Source organism: Phyllobates terribilis, unplaced genomic scaffold, assembly GCF_046119375.1.
Source record: "Phyllobates terribilis strain yellow unplaced genomic scaffold, ASM4611937v1 Scaffold_1__5_contigs__length_1240528914, whole genome shotgun sequence".
Classification (NCBI taxonomy): domain Eukaryota; kingdom Metazoa; phylum Chordata; class Amphibia; order Anura; family Dendrobatidae; genus Phyllobates; species Phyllobates terribilis.
In genome coordinates, this window is record NW_027362761.1 from 31,897,953 (window position 1) to 31,919,616 (window position 21,664).

Sequence of the window (21,664 nt, forward strand, 5' to 3'; positions counted from 1 at the left end):
ACAGACCGGCAGTTTGACGGGGACACCCTACTCAACCTCGTCTAAGCACAACAGCCAGCCCTCGGTCCCTCAGATGTGGACAAGTAAAAGACCATTTCCTCCTAGCCATGACAAAGCTAAGAGGTTGAATTTCACCATCTGCAAGCTCTTGGCTACAGAAATGCTGCCTTTCCGCCTGGTGGACACAGAGGATTTTTGAGACCTTATGTCCGTCGCAGTGCCCCAGTACCAGATGCCCAGTCACCACTACTTCTCAAAGAAAGCTGTGCCTGCGCTACACCAGCATGTCGCACACAACATCACCACTTCCTTGAGAAACTCTGTGTGTGACAGGGTGCATTTCACCACATACACTTGGACGAGTAGGCATGGACAGGGGCGTTACATGTCGCTGACTGGGCACTGGGTAACTATGGTGACAGCAGGACAAGGGGCTGCTGTCCAAGTCTTGCCGCCCCCACGAGTTGTGCGTCAATCCTCTTTATCTAGAAGTTCCTCCACTGCTTCTGCCTCCTCAACCGCCTCTCGGTCCTCCACCTGCACCCAAAGCCTGTCTGGTAATGCCACCCGCATTCTAACTGTGCAGAAGGAATCCTGCACACCTCCTTACTATGATGGCAGCAGGGCTCAACGGCATCAGGCGGTGTTTACTTTGAAATGTGTGGGAAATGTGAGTCACACAGCTGAGGAGTTGTGGTCAGCTCTGGAGACCGAGTTTCATGAATGGTTGTCTCCACTGAACCTGCAGCCAGGGAAGGCCGTGTGCGACAATGCTGCAAACCTGGGTGCAGCCCTTCGCCGGGGCAATGTCACACACGTGCCTTGTATGGCTCACGTGTTGAACCTGGTTGTCCAGCAATTTTTAGCCCACTATCCCGGACTAGATGGCCTTCTGCAGAGGGCACGGTCGCTGTGTGCTCACTTCCGCCGTTCGCATCCCGCAGCTCAACGACTTACATCTCTACAGAAGTCGTTGGGCCTACCAGTTCACCGGCTGAAATGCGATGTGCCGACATGATGGAATTCAACTCTGCACATGTTGCAGCGACTGTGGCAGCACCGATGAGCCCTGGTGCAATACATTATGACGTATAGCCTGGGCCAACGAGATCCAGAGGTGGGGTAAATCACGCTGCAGGAGTGGCCTCAGATCAGGGACCTATGCACCCTTCTGCACAGTTTTGAAATGGCGACGAAGATGTTTAGTGCTGACGATACCATTATCAGCATGACTATTCCGGTCATTTACATGCTGGAGCACACTTTAAACAGTATTCGGAGTCAGGTGGTGGGAGAAGAGGAGGGGGAGGAAGTACAGGAGGAGTCGTATGCAGAAGGGATAACATCTCCAAGGTCCAGACGGTCGGCAGCACCAAGGCGGCAGGCATGGGAGGGTGGGGGAGAGGGATTAACCAGGGCGCATGTTAGCAGCCAAACTGTTGAGGAAGGTGCAGGAGCCGAGGAAGAAGTGGAGGATGAACTGGCGATGGGCATGGAAGACTTTTCACATTTCTGTTGTGCGAGGTTGGGGGAGAGGGTAGAGGAAGGAAGCATGATTCTTACCTCGCCACCAACACATCAAGGACTTGGTCCTCCTGGATGCGCAAGACACATGAGTGCCTTCTTGCTGCACTACCTGCAACATGACCCTCGGATTGTCAGAATTCGAAGTAATCCCAACTACTGGGTTGCCACACTCTTAGATCCCCGGTACAAAAGTAAATTTGCCAAAATAATTCCTGCCATAGAAAGGGATTCACACATGCAGGAGTATCAGCAGAGGCTGTTACAGAATCTTACATCTGCTTTTCCACAAAACACCAGTGGTGCACGTAGTGAATCTCACAGTTCTAACTTTCCAACCGTGGGACAGTCGAGTCTTCATCACTCAAACCCTAACAGTAACACCGAATCTGCTGTTAACAGCAATTTTGTGGAATCGTTTCACCAATTTTTTAGACCATCCTTTGCAAGGCCACAGGAGACAAGAAGTCTGACACATAGTCAACGCCTAGAGAGGATGGTACAGGAGTATCTCCAAGTGAACATCGAAGCCATGACTGTGTCACTGGACCCTTGCTCATTTTGGGCTTCCAATCTGGAAAAATGGCCTGAGCTCGCCACTCACGCCTTGGAGATCTTGTCGTGCCCCGCAGCCAGCGTTCTCCCTGAACGTGTGTTCAGCGCTGCTGGTGGTGTGCTGACAGATAAGCGCACGCGGCTGTCCACTGACAATGTAGACATACTCACGTTCATAAAGATGAACAAATCATGGGTCCGCAAGGACTTTTCTACCCCTGTGTCATCCTGGGGAAACTAAAAGCTTGAGGATTTTGATAAATCACCTCACCAACCATTTTAAGCAACTCTGGGGCAATTGATGCCACTTAAGTGGTGTCTGTGCCACAATTTTTGGAAAAAATGGAGACTCTTTTTGGAGTCCCCTTGCTGTTTTTTACATGACGTTGGCATCGTCAATTCCAGGTGGGTCGGGTCGCTCCTCCCCCCTTTTAACCGTAAGAAACTACATACACTATGGCTTGGGGTAACACAGATGGTTGAGTCTGCAGAGCTGTTTACTCATGCTATAGCCTGGGAATCAGAGGTCTGCTCCAAAGCTTCAGTGTCTGCTAGTCAGCATAGTAGCCCAGCTGTGAAGCAAGCTACACCACCTGTGTATCTAATAACAATTTTTTACTGCATCTAACACAGCCAATCATTTTGGGCTAGTAGCAGTGTCTCATAGTCAGCGGAGTAGCCCATCTGAAGCAAGCTACACCACCTGTGTATCTAATAACAATTTTTTACTGCATCTAACCCAGGAAATCCTTTTGGGCTAGTAGCAGTGTCTCGTAGTCAGCGGAGTAGCCCATCTGAAGCAAGCTACACCGCCTTTGTATCTAATAACAATTTTTAACTGCATCTAGCTCAGGCAATACTTTGGGCCAAGTAGCGGTGTCTGCTAGTCAGCGGAGTAGCCCAGATGTTAAGCAAGCTACACCGTCTGTTGATCTAATTACAAATTTTTAACTGCATCTAGCCCAGGCAATACTTTGGGCCTAGTAGCAGTGTCTGCTAGTCAGCGGGGTAGCCCAGCTGTTAAGCAAGCTACACCGCCTGTAGTTCTAATTACAAATTTTTAACTGCATCTAGCCCAGGCAATACTTTGGGCCTAGTAGCAGTGTCTGCTAGTCAGCGGAGTAGCCCAGCAGTTAAGCAAGCTACACCGCCTGTAGATCTAATTACAAATTTTTAACTGCATCTAGCCCAGGCAATACTTTGGGCCTAGTAGCAGTGTCTGCTGGTCAGCGGGGTAGCCCAGCTGTTAAGCAAGCTACACCACCTGTGCTTTGGACACTTAATTTTTTCAAAGGAAACGCTTCGGGCCCCCGGGACACTCAGTCAAGAGCATCGGGGAGGCGCCCCAAGGCAAAGGGGCTGGGATTGGTGGTAGCACGCCTTGCGGCGGACCGCTGAGCTCGATCCTTATAAAAGCTTTTTAACTGCAGCAGCTTTAGTGGACGCTACTGGAGCTGGAACTCTATTTTATTATAAATGTAAAACCACAAACTAGTACAAGTAACGAAAACAATTTCCAGCAATATAACCAATACATAAACAATGTATATACAAGGGACAACACCTGCCTGACAACCACCATACAACCACAGCCTATCCAAACATACCTCAAACTTCCTCCTGACTTATACCTGATTCTGCTGTAACAGAAACCAGAGATGCAGAAGCAAAATGCATATAACAAAATATAAACCACATAAACCATATGAAATAACACACAACACTTAAATCATGAGTAACACATAATAACACATAATAACACATACACTACCCCAACTCTCACTATACCCCCAACCCGAACCGGCCTCTAAGTTCCGAAAAAGTCCTTCCAGACTTAGAGCGAACCCCGACAGTTTTGGGCCTGGGCCAGTCCAAGTTCATGCCTAACCCCCCTCAAAACCCCCACCCCACCTAACTAAACCGCAAAGTAAAAGAACAATAAGACAACAATAATAATAACAACAACAAGAACAATAACAAAAATACCATCCGCACCGGTTCGGTGCTTGTAAACCCTTTTCATGATACCATTCTCAAAACAAAAAGCTACGGTGAGAACTTAGCCCACCACCAGGAGGCTCCAGAACTAAGGCACCTGGAAGGAGAAACCCCTCCAGAGACGGGAGGTCCCCGATGCACCCAGCCTTTCATACTCCACCGGGTCACCAAGGATGTTGCTACATACCTCACCCACTGGGAGGATTTTACTGCCCGTCGACACTAAGCACCGTGCATTCCATGTGAAAAACCTAACCACTAGGCTAACTAGAAAAAGAGTGCACTGGTCCCATACACCAAGGTCTCTGAATGCCCCATAGGCCCACTCAACGTAGGAGAGGCCCGCCAGCCTAGGCCAGCCAATTGGAAGCGCCCACCCTGTTGCATACCTCTGCATTAAAGGGACACTGAAGCAGGAAGTGCTCTATGCTCTCAAGCGTGTCAGCACAACTCTCACGAGGACAATTCCTATCCTCGGAGTTCCTGTACTTCAAGTTGTCCCTCACATACAGCTTACCCTGAAAGCAGCACCAAGTCAAGTCCCAATACTTCGCGGGGATCCGTTTTGAATTTAAAAGACGCAACCCCACCTCCAGATCCCGACTTGGGCAGTCCCTGAGGGCCAGTGGCTTTTGAAAATGGGTCGATAAGATCCTCTCCTCGAGAAGTTTCCTCGTGAGAGTCCTCACCTCCCACACTCCCAAACCCCACCGGCGTATTACTTTCAAAACTGGGGTAACATAAGCTGGAAGATTCCCGTGCGGTGTGCGAAGATCCTTCACACGCCCTCCTGTCTCCCATTCCTGGAAGAAGGACTGCAACCATCCCCTACAGGAGAATACCCACAGAGGAGCCCTCTCTTTCCAGAGGTTTGATACATTTAGCTTAAGAAAAGTGCAAACCAAGAACACCACGGGGTTGACCATATTCAACCCCCCTAGTCTCCTCGTACGGTAAGTAACCTCCCGCTTGACTAGGTTCAGCCTGTTTCCCCATAACAGTTGGAAAAACAGGCTGTAGACCCGCGTCCAGAGAGGCTCTGGCAAAATACAAACGCTGCCTAGATACATTAACAATGGGAGCAGGAGACCTTTGCACAAGCTCACCCTTTCCCTCAGGGTCAAAGACCAACCCTTCCACTGGTCCATTCTCTGGGCGGCAGTTTTAAGTCTACCTTCCCAGTTTTTGGTTGGGTAATCACTCTGGCCAAATTCAACGCCTAGGATCTTGGCATACTCTTGGGGCTCTGGGAGGGTGTCCGGGAGATCAAACCTGGGATCTCCTCCCCCCAGCCAGAGACTCCCACACTTGCTCTGATTAACCATGGAACCAGAGGCGCTGGAGTAGCCCTCCACCTCAGACATCACTGCCCGCACCTCCTCTTCCGAGGAGACAAAAACAGAGACATCATCAGAATAGGCCACTACCTTCAGGGCGGCCTCCAGTTCGCCTGCCTGGTCCATCCTCACCCCCGCTATTGGTCTACGATCCACCCTCCATATGAAGGGATCAATCGCGAACACATACAGCAGGGGACTGAGAGGACATCCTTGACGAACGCCGGAGCCCACCGCAGAGGCCTGTCCAATCCAACCGTTCACAAGTGGGAAACTCTCCGCCCCTCTGTACAATGTCTTCAGCCAGTCCACGAACCTCCCTGGCAGACCATACCTCAGAAGAGTGGACCACAGGTACTCGTGATCAACCCGGTCAAAGGCTTTGGCCTGATCCAAGGACAGCAGATACCCCTTCCAGAGGCCAGCCCTACCCTGCTCCACAGCCTCCCAGACACCGAGAACAGCACTAAAAGTGCTACGGCCAGGAACACAGCAGTGCTGGGACTCCCAAAGGAGCCGTGGCGCAAACTTCACCAACCTGTTAAAGAGTACTTTAGCCAAAACCTTCCTGTCCACATTGAGAAGCGCTATGGGCCTCCAGTTCTCAATGTGTTCGACGGATCCTTCCCCTTAGAAAGAAGGATCAAAGCTGACCTCCTCATTGATCTCGGAAGAGTGCCCGAGGAGAGACACTCATTAAAATCCTGAGTCAATTAAGGACCTTTTGGTCTCCTTAAGGTCTTGTAGAACTCCGACGTTAAGCCGTCCGGACCTGGTGATTTTTTGAGCTGGAGCCCGTCAATCGCCAGTCTAACTTCCTCTTTTTTGATCTCATCCACCAAGACATCGAGCGAGGGGTCTACCCCTGATTCAAGAATGGCCTCTGCCAGGAAAGCCGAAGTCTCATCTCGATCCAGCTCCTTCCTCCCCAAGAGATGTGAGTAAAAGGATCTGACGACCACCAAGATCCCTGACCTGGACCTGGTCAGGGATCCTGTACTATCCCTCAGACCCGCCACTATCTTACTACTCACTGACATTTTGCAGTTTCTGTAAGGGTCGGGCGAGCGATACTTCCTGAAGTCCCTCTCAAAAACCAAAGATGTGTGCCTATCATACTGACATCTCTTGAGTAAGGCTTTCACCCTGGTGAAGTCCTCACGGCCACCCCCAATCGAGACAAGTTCCTCGAGTTCCTCAGGCCCCGATACAGGAGATCCCTGTTCAGGCTTCTGAGGTTAGAAAGCTGGCAGAAGAATCTCGCCACCCGATGTTTGAAGATCTCCCACCACTCTGACTTAGGGTTACCAAGGCCCAGCAGCGGTACCTGACTTTGAAAGAAATCCTCAAAGGACTGTCTTACAGCTTCTTCCTTCAGGAGTGACGAATTCAACTTCCAAAAACCTCTTCCCATCCGAGGAGTCTCTGTAACATTCAGAGAAAACATAATCAGACAGTGGTTGGAGAATTCAACCTCTACAACCGATAAGGGTGAAGAGACTGCCTCCTCCTTCAAATAAAACCTGTCTATTCTAGACCTACTCTGACTACCTCTGAAATAAGTGTAACCCGTTTGGCCCGTGGTGTTCCGGATGTGGACATCCACTAGGCGAGCCTCACTAACTATGCTATTCAAGGCGACGCTGTCGTAGGCCAACCGGTCTCTGGAACCTCCTCTGTCTTGGGGCCTCGAGACATTGTTGAAGTCCCCTCCAAAGACCACCTGTCGACTACAAAATAAAAAGGGTTTAATACTCATAAAGAGACACTTGCGGTCCCACTTAGTCTGGGGACCATAGATGTTTATGAGCCGAAGCTCTTGTGCCCTTATGAACACATCCAAGATCAAGCACCTCCCCATTTCCAACTCAATAACCCGCATACTACACCTGCGGTCTTGAAAAGGACCGCCACACCGCTATATGGCTCAGCCGCAAGAGATCAATAGGAAGGCCCGTGTACCCACTCCCTCTTAGCTTTTTTAAGGGGCGTGAGATCGGCCAACCTGGTCGCCTGCAAAAACAAAATGTCGGCGTCAAGCTCGCCGAGAAAATGAAAGGCCGTGAACCTAGCCGCATCAGACTTTATGCCGGCAACATTAATGGTCGCCAGCGTCAACGGGGTGAGTGTCGCCATCATGAGTGATTAGGCTGGACAGCGACCTTCTTCCCACCCCCCTTACCCATTACATGTGTTCCATTTTCCTCCTCAGAGGACGATATAGCACGTTTCAGGCACACAGACACATCCATACCTGCTGTTCCAGACACAACTTTAACGGGCACAACTGTTTCAGGCGCACCCTTGCCCTTGTCAGGAGGCCCTGGGTCGACCCCCCCCACCAGAGGCCCGGTTTCCCCGACCCCCGATGTTGAGGGCCTGGCGCCCCCTTTAGCCCCTACATCCTAGTCCGCAATCCCCAGCACCAGACCCCCCTCCTCCCCCCATCCGAAGACAAGGGAGACTCGCTTAGGGCCTGGTACTGGTTGGAGCACTCCACCGGAGGAAGGGAGGAAGAGCCTTCCTTTGGCACCTGGCCCCGGGTGGCCTTCTCCTTCGAGTTACCCTTCTTCCTCACCCTTTTCTTCTCCCTCTTCTTTTGCTGTTGCCACTCTTCATTCCCCCCCTCATCCACACCTTCGCTGGATGAGGATAAGGGAGCGGTGGCCTCATCCTCCCTGACCATCCTCCTGACCTCTTCGTCTATCTCACTGTCCAGGACCTCAGCTGCAAGCTCCCCCGAACTAGGGACCAGAGGCAGGAACATAACCCCCTGGTACCTCTCCACCACTCTCCTCGGACGCTGCTCTTTCCCTCCCGCCTCAGGGGGAGGTCTGCTCCTGACCGGTCCCTTACTTCCTACGCCGCCGCTAGTCCCTTCACCGGCTGGTCTGGTCCTCGCCTCCTCCCTACCAGCACCTCCTGGATTCAGGCCAACATTGGCATAGGAGCGTGGACAGCGACTAAACGGGTGTCCCAAGACACCACACAGGTTACACTGAATGTCCCTACAGGTTGCGGCCAGATGACCCACCCCTCCACACATCGCGCACTTCTCCACCTTGCACCCCGCGCTGAAGTGAGAGGGGCTACCGCACCTGTGGCACAACTTCAGCTGCCCCTGGTAAAAGATCAGGATTTGGTCCCTTCCCAAGAATGTTGAAGTGGGAATGTGGGTAACCGAGTAACCCGAGACCTTCAGTTTTACCATAAAGGTCCAGGCCCCTGACCAGATGCCATGCTTGTCCAGATTCTTTTTGGGAATCTGTACCACTTCCCCATACCTGCTCAGCCAGGTCATGATGTCCATCTCAGAAACTGACTCGTTACTGGTGAGCACGGTCACTTTCTTCACTGAGTTTTGGCGAGAGATAGCCCGGACTATAAACCCTCGCCATTGAGGGCAAATTCGAGCCAGCTCATACTGAGACCAGAAGAGCTCTAGGCCCTCCGATCTCACAAAGCTGACGTCGAAAAAGGTGGCACCATAGGAATGAATCAGGGCATAGATGTCATCAGCCCTGAAGTCCATCCCCAGGAAAAGCTCCACCACCTTGTCCCTAGAGGGGCACGCTTCATTGTTTTCCCACCGGAGATGGACCACATTCCTACGGACGCCACCCTGCCCTGCTGTCGGCAGAGACCACCTAACGTTCTCTGCCCCTAACTCTCGGAAGGCGGACAGACCATGTCGGTCTATCGAGAACGATAAATCTACCTCCCTACCATCCACTGTAATGGACTGCTCTCCCCTCTTCAGGGCGTCCAGGAGACGCCATTGCAAGTAACCCTGCCCAGCGTCCCCTGACAAGGACCCTCCACTACCCGCGGCAGCGGCCGCCGCAAAGGTGCGGACATGCGAACCGCCCTCTAACGAGGCCGCCAACGAACCGAGATTCCTTGGCCTCACACTTGGCCCCTCATTCACACTCACACTCTGCCTTACAGCCTCACCTACCACCCCTGCACCACTACCATCACCACCAGCCGTACCACTCACCACTTCCATACCTGCATCCTCACCTACATCCTCACCTTCTTCATGTACCCCATTCATCTCCACCTCATGCACCCCATCCATGCCAGCCAGAACAGGTGGGGTACTTACTGCTTTACCCAAGGTCCTGGCATCACTGGGGGGGGGGTTCAGGACACTCACCACATCCGCAGCATTGTCCTTACACCCCTTCTCCCCCTCTGCCACCTTGGACCCTCCAATATTCATGCGCTGGGTATCACAGGGGCCGGGATTTTGGGCGCCGGGTTTTACCAACCTCACAGGTGCAGACACCCCGGCCGCTTTACCCCCGGCACCCTTGTCCCCAGCATGCAGCCCCTCAACCCTCTGGCCAGATACGGAAGCAGTGGCTCTCTCCTCCCCCACCATCCTCCGGACCTCAGCCAAGATCTCTGAAAAAGCCGCTCCAGCTCCACCGCCACAACCCCCACCTCCCTCTGCCCGAGACCCAGAGGCCATGAGAGACAGAGACGGGAACTCCACCACACTGAATATGTCTGTCGCCACCGCCAGCGATGACCCTTTGCCATCCCTACTGTCCTCCGTAGGGATCGCCACACCATCACCACTCGCCTTACATTTGCCTTTACTCTCCCCACCGGACCTGCGCCGTGGACCAACTTCATGATCCGGGCGCCCTTGACCGGCGGGGGTTACACAGGAGACAGCAGCAGCATCAGTATCATCATTAAACACATAAGCATACTCACCGTCTCCTGTGCCTTCTTCTTGCGCCCCTTCTTCTCCTTTCCGGGTCCCGGATCTTCGTCCCCGAAACAAAAAATGCTGGAGGTTCACCGGGGACTCCAGCAACCGGATGGCCGCCATGAGCCCCCCGGACCCCAAAGACGCCTCCATGTCCTCCTCCTCTGATGTGCTGGAGGCAGGCAGCGCCACCTGCTCAGGACACAGACCGGAAGATTTAGGAGGCTCCCCGGTAACGCTGGCAGGCTGCTCGACCGGGGTTACTGCCACCTCCTGGGACACTGTTCCTGGATCCGCCTCTGTCTTCCCTGCTGTCTTCCCTGCTGCCTTCCCTGCTGCCTCCCTCCCAGCCGCAGGTTTCTTCTGGGCAACTCCAGGTGCTGCGGTGGGCAGGACGAGGGGCGGGGCACCGGCGCAAGGCTTGCTGAGCCTTGTGGTACTATAAGTATTGCTAGCTGATTTTACTTTCATGTCCCTCCTGCCTCCTTCCTTCCCTCCGCCCACAGACTGTACAGAGGCAGTGCCGAGAGCTGTGGTGGGCGGGACTAGGGGCGGACCGGCAGACCGGGAACCGCTGGGCTCTGCAGTTCCACTCGCGTCTCTCATGGTGGCCGCGCCAAGCACCGAGGTGGGCGGGGCAAGGGGCGGGCCAACAGACCGGGGACCGCTGGGCTCTGCAGTTCCATGTGTGTCTCTCATGGTGGCCGTGCCGAGTGCTGAGGTGGGCGGGGCTTGGGGCGGGCCGGCAGACTGGGGGCCGCTGGGCTCGGTAGTTCCACGTGTGCCTCTCATGGTGGCCGTGCCGAGCGCTGAGGTGGGTGGGGATAGGGGCGTGCTGGCAGACCGGGGGCCGCTAGGGTCCTGCAGTTCCACGTGTGCCTCTCATGGTGGCCGTGCCGAGCGCCGAGGTGGGCGGGGCTAGGGGCAGGCCAGCAGACAGGGGGCCGCTTGGCTCTACAGTTCTCATGGTGGCCACGCCGAGGTGGGCGGGGCAAGTGGCGGGCCGCCGGACCAGGGACCTCTGGGCTCTGCAGTTCCTCCTGCGGCTCTCACAGCCGCCACGCTGAGCTCCAAGGTGGGCGGTGCAAGGGGCGGAGCCCCGGACTGCAATTGCCCGGCCTCTGTGCCCGCACCCACACTATCCTCTGCTCTCACTAACATCGCGCCTCTTCCTCCACCCCCACCTTCTCCTCCTCCATGGCTGGGGTAACCCCTGGGGCAGCACCCAGCGCAGGGGGCGTGGCTCGAGACGAACATTCCTTTCCAGGCTCCTGGCTGCCATGCATAGTCCTGGGCGTGCCTTCACTGGCCGGCAGGCCCCCTTCATACGCCCCCCTTCCTTGCTTTTTGGTTAACCCCTCCTGGCCCGAGAACCGCCGATCGTTAGAGAATTTCTCAAGAAAGGGACCCGCAGCCCTCTCTATTTCCGCCTGCCTCTGCTCCACCTCGGCAATCCTATCCTTGACCCTCTGGATTTGCGTGGCGATCGCCGGACGCTTCCTCTGGGCTGCTGCATTATATAGCGCCTTGGCCTGCCGCAGCTCCAGCAGGAGTTTCGCCAGTGCCACCTTCCCCTTATCGTGGCACCGCAGCATCTCCACTACTCGCTGGGAGAAAGCCTCCGCCGACTCGTCCGGGCCCCTCTCAGCCCATGAGACACTCCCCTTGCCTCCCTTGGGCTTGCCAGTCCCCTTGTTAGCCAATGCCAGCATGCTCACCGTAGCCGCTTCACGCTGGGACAGCCTCCCAGACCTCCTCACAGAGTCCTCCCATAGATCCATATTCAATCCTCCGACCCCACCCGGCCCAGACCGGGAAGGCCGGAGCTCGGGGATGCCCCCCGACACCCCTGCCTCGGTCCTGGGAAAACGAAGAGGCAAGGGTCGGGCTTTAGAAAAAAGTCCTAGTTGGAGCTTCCCAGGAGCTCCTCCACACAGCTCTCACTCAGCTAGGAACACAGGCCACACCTCCTCCACTTCCTGCTACCACGGCTGCTGGCAGCAGACTTGCCCTCCAATAGATCCTTGTAAAATGATTTAAAGTGTACTCATTCAAATTACAGAGCCAATTTAAATTAGACCTGCCTCCACCGCGGGGGGGTCTCGACCCACCACCGGACAGGCACCAGTATTGGAAGAGGGGGGCTGGCCGTCAGGGTCCACCGCGGCTCTGGCACAAGCCCGGCGACACGGAGGTCACACGGGCCGGAACGGCCTGGCCGTGTCGGCTTCGCACTCCAGCTTAGTCCCTCTGCCCGCTCGCACCCGTAACCTCAAAGGGATGCACAAGTGGCTTTTCTTCCCAGGGCTGTTCCCCCCCCCAGCAGGAACGTGGGAGAGCTCAGGTCGGCCTTCCACCGTACTCCCTTACCTCCCTCGCCCTCTTTCCTTCTTCCGTTCTCCATCTAACCCCTCGACTCTGTGGTGTCCGCTCTCCCTCCAGCTCTCTCCTTCTCACAGGTGGACTACCGCGTGTATTCACACTGTGGCGAATCTTTTGGGCCCAGGCATAAGAAGTCGTCGAGGTAATGGATAATATGTGCCCCCTTAGAAATGTCCATGACGACCCATTCGAGGAAGCAACTAAACGCCTCAAATAGTGAGCAGGATATGGAGCACCCCATGGGCAAACAGCGATCTATATAGTATGCTCCTTCCCAGAAGCAGCCCAATAGGCGGATACTATTCGGAGGCACAGGTAGTAAGTAACCGGAACGCCCCCTCAATGTCTGTTTTGGCCATTAGGGTGCCCCTTCCCAACTTCTTGACCAGCCTGATTGCCATGTCAATCGATGTTGTCGTTTACTGACCTGCCCCTTGGATATGACAAATGGTGGATTAGTCCGAATGTATTGGGTTCCGTTTTTGGCACGACTCCCAATGGGGATACCACTACGTCTTGTAAGGAAAGTGCTCTGAATGGAACCGCCATTCTACCTAAAGATATTTATTTTTTTAAATTTCTTGTCACGACGTCTGGGTGTTGGTAGGCTGATTTTAGATTTTTACTCCAGCCTTTCTTGATTTTAGAAGGGCATGACATGCCTATATCTGTGTCTCCTCCTCCTTTTACTCCTCCACCTCTTTTCTTATCACATGACTATACAGTGCTGGCCAAAAGTAATGGCACCCCTGCAATTCTGTCAGATAATACTCAGTTTCTTCCTGAAAATGATTGCAATCACAAATTCTTTGGTATTATTCTCTTAATTTAATTTGCTTGCAAGGAAAAAACACAAAAGAGAATGAAGCAAAAATCAAATCATTGATCATGTCACACAAAACTCCAAAAAAGGGCCGGACAAAAGTATTGGCACCCTCAGCCTAATACTTGGTTGCACAACCTTTAGCCAAAATAACTGCGAACAACCGCTTCCGGTAACCATCAATGAGTTTCTTACAATGCTCTGCTGGAATTGTAGACCATTCTACTTTGGCAAACTGCTCCAGGTCCCTGATATTTGAAGGGTGCCTTCTCCAAACTGCCATTTTGAGATCTCTCCACAGGTGTTCTATGGGATTCAGGTCTGGACTCATTGCTGGCCACCTTAGAAGTCTCCAGTGCTTTCTCTAAAACCATTTTATAGTGCTTTTGGAAGTGTGTTTTGGGTCATTGTCCTGCTGGAAGACCCATGACCTCTGAGGGAGACCCAGCTTTCTCACACTGGGCCCTACATTATGCTGCAAAATTTGTTGGTAGTCTTCAGACTTCATAATGCCATGCACACAGTCAAGCAGTCCAGTGGCAGAGGCAGCAACCCCAAAACATAAGGGAACCTCCACCATGTTTGACTGTAGGGACCATGTTCTTTTCTTTGAATGCCTCTTTTTTTTTCCTGTACACTCTATGTTGATGCTTTTTGCCAAAAAGCTCTACCTTTGTCTCATCTGACCAGAGAACATTCTTCCAAAATGTTTTAGGCTTTCTCAGGTAAGTTTTGGAAAACTACAGCCTGGCTTTTTTATGTCTCGGGGTAAGAAGTGGGGTCTTCCTGGGTATCCTACCATACAGTCCCTTTTCATTCAGATGCCGACGGATAGTACGGGTTGACACTGTTGTACCCTCGGACTGCATGGCAGCTTGAACTTGTTTGGATGTTAGTCGAGGTTCTTTATCCACCATCCGCACAATCTTGCGTTGAAATCTCTCGTCAATTTTTCTTTTCCGTCCACATCTAGGGAGGTTAGCCACAGTGCCAAGGGCTTTAAACTTCTTGATGACACTGCGCACGGAAGACACAGGAACATTCAGGTCTTTGGAGATGGACTTGTAGCCTTGAAATTGCTCATGCTTCCTCACAATTTGGTTTCTCAAGTCCTCAGACAGTTGTTTGGTCTTCTTTCTTTACTCCATGCTCAATGTGGTACACACAAGGACACAGGACAGAGGTTGAGTCAACTTTAATCCATGTTAACTGGCTGCAAGTGTGATTTAGTTATTGCAAACACCTGTTAGGTGCCACAGGTAAGTTACAGGTGCTGCTAATTACACGAATTAGAGAAGCATCACATGATTTTTCAAACGGTGCCAATACTTTTGTCCACCCCCTTTTTTAGGTTTGGTGTGGAATTATATCCAATTTGGCTTTAGGACAATTCTTTTTGTGTTTTTTTCATTGAAGACAAATTAAATGAAGAGAATAATACCAAAGAATGTGTGATTGCAATAATTTTCAGGAAGAAACTGAGTATTATCTGACAGAATTGCAGGGGTGCCAATACTTTTGGCCAGCACTGTATGTACTTGTCACTTTTCCATGTGTTAGTTGTGTCTTCTGAGCAGTTTGTCAGCTTTTGGACACCTTTGAAGGTGTTTTCTATGTGTTTCTATGTGTTTTTGTTTGCCTGCCATTGGTTTTAACGGTGTTCGAAGAACCGTTCGACGAACCGTTCGGCGAACATGCCGGTGTTCGACAAACCGAACCCGAACACTACGGGGGTGGCTCAACACTATACTTAATACTTGGTGGAAAAACCTTGTTGGCAAGCACAGCAGTCAGACATTGTTTGTAGTTGATGATGAGGTTTGCGCACATGTCAGGAGGAATTTTGGTCCACTCCTCTTTCCAGATCATCTCTAAATCATTACAATTTTGAGGCTATCGCTTGCCAACTTGGAGCTTCAACTCCTTCCTTAAGTTTTCTATGGGATTAAGGTCTGGAGACTGGCTAGGCCACGCCATAACCTTACTGTGCTTCTTTTTGAGCCACTCCTTTGTTGCCTTGGCTGTATGTTTTGGGTCATTGTCTTGCTGCAATACCCAGCCACTACCCATCTTCAATGCTCTTACTGAGGGAAGGAGGTTGTTGGCCAAAATCTCGCGATACATGACCCCATCCATCTTCCCTTCAGTATGGTGCAGTCGTCATGTCTTTGCAGAAAAGCACCCCCAAAGTATAATGTTACCCCCACCATGCTTCATGGTTGGGACGGTGTTCTTAGGGTTGTACTCATCCTTCTTCTTCCTCCAAACACGGCGAGCTGAGTTAATGCCAAAGAGCTCAATTTTTGTCTCATCTGACCACAGCACCTTCTCCTAATAACTCACAGAATCATCCAGGTGTTCATTGGCATACTACAGACGGGCCTGCACATGTGCCTTCTTGAGCAGGGGGACCTTGCGGGCACTGCAGAATTTTAAACCTTTAAGGCGTAATGTGTTACCAAAGGTTTTCTAGGTAACTGTGGTCCCAGCTGCCTTGAGATCATTAACAAGTTCCCCCCGTGTAATTTTAGGCTGATCTCTCACCTTCTTATGATCAAGGATACCCCACGAGGTGAGATTTTGCATGGTGGTCCAGATCGATGTTGATTGACAGTCATTTTGTATTTCTTCCATTTTCTTACTATTGCACCAACAGTTGTCTCCTTCTCACCCAGCGTCTTACTTATGGTTTTGTAGCCCATTCCAGCTTTGTGCAGGTCTATGATCTTGTCCCTGACATCCTTAGAAAGCTCTTTGGTCTTGCCCATGTTGTAGAGGTTAGAGTCAGACTGATTAACCCCTTTACGACATAGGGCGTATTAGTACGTATCTGTGCCCTGGGCCTTATGGACCAGATACGTATTAATATGCCCTATCTTTAATGCGGCACCGCGACCGAAGTCGCGGTGATAGCATTAAAATTCTGGTGCCATCTTACCTTAGGGTAGATGGCGCCGGCATCTCGGGGGGTGTCGTCGCCCCTTCACACCCACGATTGCTGTGATTGGCTGTTCAATTCTGAACAGCCAATCACAGCATTTCTCACTGTTTCTGGCAATCAGATTGCCGGAATCAGTGATGTGCAGCCTAGGATCAGTGCTCCTAAGAGCCCCGATCCTATGCTGTTGCCTAGTAACCCCAGCCCTCTCCCCAAACTGCTAGGATCGATCGCACCGATCACAGCAGGACCGCGCGGTAACAGGGCGGTCACGGGGCGGTGACCGGCTTGTGACCTGCCTGTCACCTCCCCATGACCCCCTGTGATGTCAAAGAAGCCCCAGCCAGCTCTGATTGGAGCCATCGATGATGACCCCCTGTGATGCTGCCCAGGCCCCAGCCATCTCTGATTGGTGCGATTGATGTCATCATCAATCGCACCAATCAGAGTACCTGACCGGGAGGTGACCGGCCTGTGACCTGCCTGTCACCACCCTGTCACCCCCCTGTGACCGCCCTGCAGATCCTCATACTTGGTGAGGATTTCTACAGAGCGGTCACGTCTGATCTGCGCTGTGGTGGGCCTTGTAGTGCCACAGAATCTTCTGCTGCCGAGAGTTGATTGGTGACATAGTTCACCGATCCGCACTCGTGCTCGCTGTTTGTACCATCTACGGTAGTTCCTTTTTTACTTTTTTTTTTTTTCAGAAAAAAAAGTTCACACCAAGCACACTGACACACACACACACTGAATAAAGTACTGACACACACGCACCACATACACGAGAAAAAAAAAATGTCCGTCTCATCCCAAACTTGCTATTCAGCGGAGGAGGCATACGCTATTGTTGCCTCCGACACTAAGACTGACAGCGATGGCGAGGATCGCCACATTTCTTTACTTTTCCGATGCCTCATCGTCCTCCTCTTCCTCCTCTTCTTCCTCCTCAGGTGCTACTGGACCGCCCCGCAGTCATCGCAGTAGAGAAGATGTTCCAGCGCCCCCCTCTACTGAACCCATATGGACCTCGCCCCCCGAAAATTTTGAGCCACTGATTCCTGATTTCATAGACTATTTCAAAGTCTTTTTCTCTGAGGATTTAATAAACCTCATGGTGGGCCAAACTACTTTAAATGCTCATCAATTTTTGGAACAAAACCCTTCTTCATCATTTTCTAACTGGTCTCCTGTAGACGCAGAAGAAATGATGAAGTTTTGGGGCCTGGTCCTTCATATGGGGATCCTGAAAAAAACAGAGGTTCGGCAATACTGGAGTGTTGACGTTTTGTATAACACTCCAGTGTTCCAAATGGTCATGACTAGTGTTGAGCGAGCACTAAAATGCTCGGGTGCTCGAAGCTCGGGTCGAGCTCGCCGTGATACTCGGGTGCTCGACCCGAGCAATGAGCCCAATGTTAGTCTATGGGAGACTCGAGCATTTTTGCGGCGGCTCCCCCGGCAGTCTTTTAAAAGCCTAACAAGTGCCCAAAACGATAGTGACAGTGCTCAAATGACATGGGGACAGCATGGGGATCGCCCCAGGAAGCATTTCTGACCCCCAGGTCACTGCTGTCAGCAAAGTGGTCAGAGGTATTAATACGCTTTTACGGGCTCAAAATAAAACGTTCAAAAAGGAAAGTGAAAGTGCTTTCCTGTGAAATATATTAAGGATAGCCTGCGCTTCTCAGTGTCTGCGGGATGACAGGCTGGATGGCAGCGTTCTGCTGTGGTCCAGCCTGTCATCTCGATGTAGCAGAGCTGAAGCTGTCGTGGGAACCATGGAAAGGTAAGGATGAGGTTGCTTTATTATTTTTCTTTTATTGCAGGAGATCGTTGGCTTCAGCTGGAATGGGCGTGATGGTAAGTATAGTTTAATTTAGAACAATAAAGAATTGTGTTTATTTCAATTAAAGGACTTTTTTCTGGGTGTTGTGTTTTTTTAAATACTTTACTAGAAATTCATGGTGGTCATGTCTAATATTGGCGTGACCCCATGAATTTCGGGCTTAGGGCCAGCTGATAATACCAAGCTGGCCTTAACCCCTTTATTACCCAGTGAGCCACCGCACCAGGGCCCTGGATGAGTTGGGTATAGCGCCAGAAGATGGCGCTTCTATGAACGCGCCATTTTCCGGGGTGGCAGCGGACTGCAATTTGCAGCGGGTGGGGCCCAGAAAGCTTGGGCCTCCCTGCGCTGCAGACTCCTGCCCCCAGCTGCCTAGTTGTACCTGGCTGGACACAAAAATAGGGCGAAGCCCCACGTATTTTTTTTTTAAATTATTTCATGAAATTCATGAAATAATTAAGAAAAAAAGGCCTTCCCTATATTGTTGTGTCCGGCCAGGTACAAATAGGCAGCTGGTGGTTGGGGGCAGCCCGTTCCTGCCTGCTGTACCTGGCTGGACACAAATATAGTGCGAAGCCCCACGTCAATTTTTTTTTAATTATTTCATGAAATAATTTTTTAAAAAAAGGGCTTCCCTATATTGTTGTGTCCGGCCAGGTACAAATAGGCAGCTGGTGGTTGGGCGCAGCCCGTTCCTGCCTGCTGTACCTGGCTGGACACAAATATAGGGCGAAGCCCCACATCAATTTTTTTTTAATTATTTCATGAATTTCCTGAAATAATTAAAAAAAAATTGACTTGGGGCTTCGCACTATATTTGTGTCCAGCCAGGTACAGCAGGCAGGAACGGGCTGCGCCCAACCACCAGCTGCCTATTTGTACCTGGCCAGACACAACAATATAGGGAAGCCCTTTTTTTCTTTATTATTTCATGAATTTCATGAAATAATTTAAAAAAAAAATACGTGGGGCTTCTCCCTATTTGTGTGTCCAGCCAGGTACAACTAGGCAGCTGGAGGATGGAATCTGCAGCGCAGGGAGGCCCAAGCTTTCTGCCCCCCCGGTGCAAATTGCAGTCCGCAGCCACCCCGGGAAATGGCGCGTTCATAGAAGCTGGATGCCGTACCTGGCTGGCATACAAAAATATGGCAAAGCCCACGTCAAAATTTTTGGGAAAAATTAATTAAAAAATAAATAATAATTTAGGGACTGCATCTTTATTAACTCCTCAAATGTCATTTAGTGTTAAAATAAAGGATTTATTTAAAAAAAAATTGGCGTGGGGATCCCCCATAATTTTAGGCTCTAGCCGAGGTTAAGCAGACGGCTGGGGCAGATGTTTGAAGCCTGGGAAGTGGGTAATACCCACGTAGCTTCCCAGACTACTAATATGAGCCCCCAGCTGAATACCTAGCCTTTACTAGCTATTAAAATGGGGGACCCCCCTAAAAAAATGACGTGGGGTACCCCCTATTTAATAGCTAGCAAAGGCTAGGCAGACAGCTGGGGACTGATATTAATAGCCCAGGAAGGGTGCCATGAATATTGGCCCCCTCCCAGGCTAGAAACACCAGCCGTCAGCCGCCCCAGAAATGGCGCATCCATAGGATGCGCCAACTCTGGCACTTAGCCTCGCTCTTCCACGCTGCCCTGGTGCGGTGGCAGGGGGTAATTGGGTTGGCGTTCATGTCAGTGCCAGCTGCTATGAAGCCCAGGTTAGTAATGATGGGCGTCTATAAGACACCCCCATTACTAACCTACAAAGTGTTAAAAAGAAAAAACACACTACACCCAGAAAAAAATAATTTATTTGAAATAAAACACACAATTTTATTTAATTCTTAGTTTACTAAAAAAAAATAGTTACCTGTCCACGTTCCTGCGCTGATCTCCCATGCACAGCTGTCACATCTGGAGATGGTGACAGCTGTGCATGGCTGCTGTAAGCTCACGCTGCCGGGAACACGTCCGCTCCCGGCAGCGGGAGCCACTGACTGAGGTCACCGGAGTGCATTCAGGCAGCGCAGCTCCGGAGACCTCCTTTACGGCACTGCTGTACCGTGGGAATTTCTCACGATACAGCAGGGCCGTAAAGGAGCTAACCGGAGCAGCGCTGCCTGAACTCCGGCGAACCCTTACGGCCCCATCATTCTAGCGGCGGCAGCGGTTCAGAGCGGTCACATTCTATGTGGCTGCTCTAAACTGGAGATCATCGTGGGACACTCGTGGACTACTACGGAGGGGTAAGGATAAGGTTGTGGTTTATTATTTTATATTTTATTACAGGAGATCGATGGCTTCGGGGAATTAGGTGTCTAGGTGAGTATAGGTGTAGTTTTTTATTTTTTACTTTATTTTAGGTGGCGATCGGCGGGGACAGGTAATGTATGAACTAATTTATTGTAGGTAACCACTGGCCACCAATGACATGTATTTAAAATTTATTGGGGACACAGTAGGGCAATTTATATAGCAGGATCAGGCTGATGGGAACTACTGCTCCCATCGAGCTGATCCTGCTGGCACGAGTGGACCGGGGACAGACATAGGCCGATGGGAGTAGTAGTGTCACATCGGCCTATGTCTGCCTGCACGCACACACCCGCACACATCCCGCACACATCGCACAGACACCGCACACACTCGCAGACATCGCACAGACACCGCACACACCCCGCACACATCGCATAGACACCGCACACACTCGCAGACATCGCACAGACACCGCACACACTCGCAGACATCGCACAGACACCGCACACACCCGCAGACATCGCACAGACACCGCACACACTTGCAGACATCGCACAGACACCGCACACACCCGCACACATCGCACAGACACCGCACACACCCGCAGAAATCGCACACACTCGCAGACACACGCACAGACACCCACACACACCAATCATGACGGGCTGATCGTCTGGGAGGTGACGCTGTGCGGCCAGCCAATCACTGTAATGCCCACAAACAACATGGCTGCGGCATTACAGTGACTGGCTGGCAATCCCTGCATGTTCATTGGCTCTGTAAAGAGCACCAAACATGCAGGCCGGAGACCCGAGCTCCTGCCTGAGTAACCCAGAAATGCTCGGTGCTCGCCGAACATCCCGAGTAGCGTGATGCTCGGGCGAGTACCGAGCAGTGTCGAGCATGTTCGCTCAACACTAGTCATGACCCGGACACATTTTGAGGCCATCCGCAAGTTCTTGCATTACCAAGATAATGCAAGGTGTCCTGCACGCGATGACCCGAACTTTGATCGTCTCTTCAAAGTTCGGCCGGTCATCGAGCACTTCAACAACAAGTTTGGTGAAGTGTACGTTCCCCAAAGGGACATCTGCGTGGATGAGTCCTTAATTTCTTTTAAGGGGCGGCTTGGATTCCGGCAGTACCTGCCCAGTAAAAGGTCCAGGTATGGGATCAAGCTGTATAAACTTTGAAGGGAGTACCTCAGGGTACACTCACAAGTTTAGAGTTTATGAAGGGAAGGACTCCCGGATTGAACCCCCTTAATGCCCCCCTGTTCTGGGAG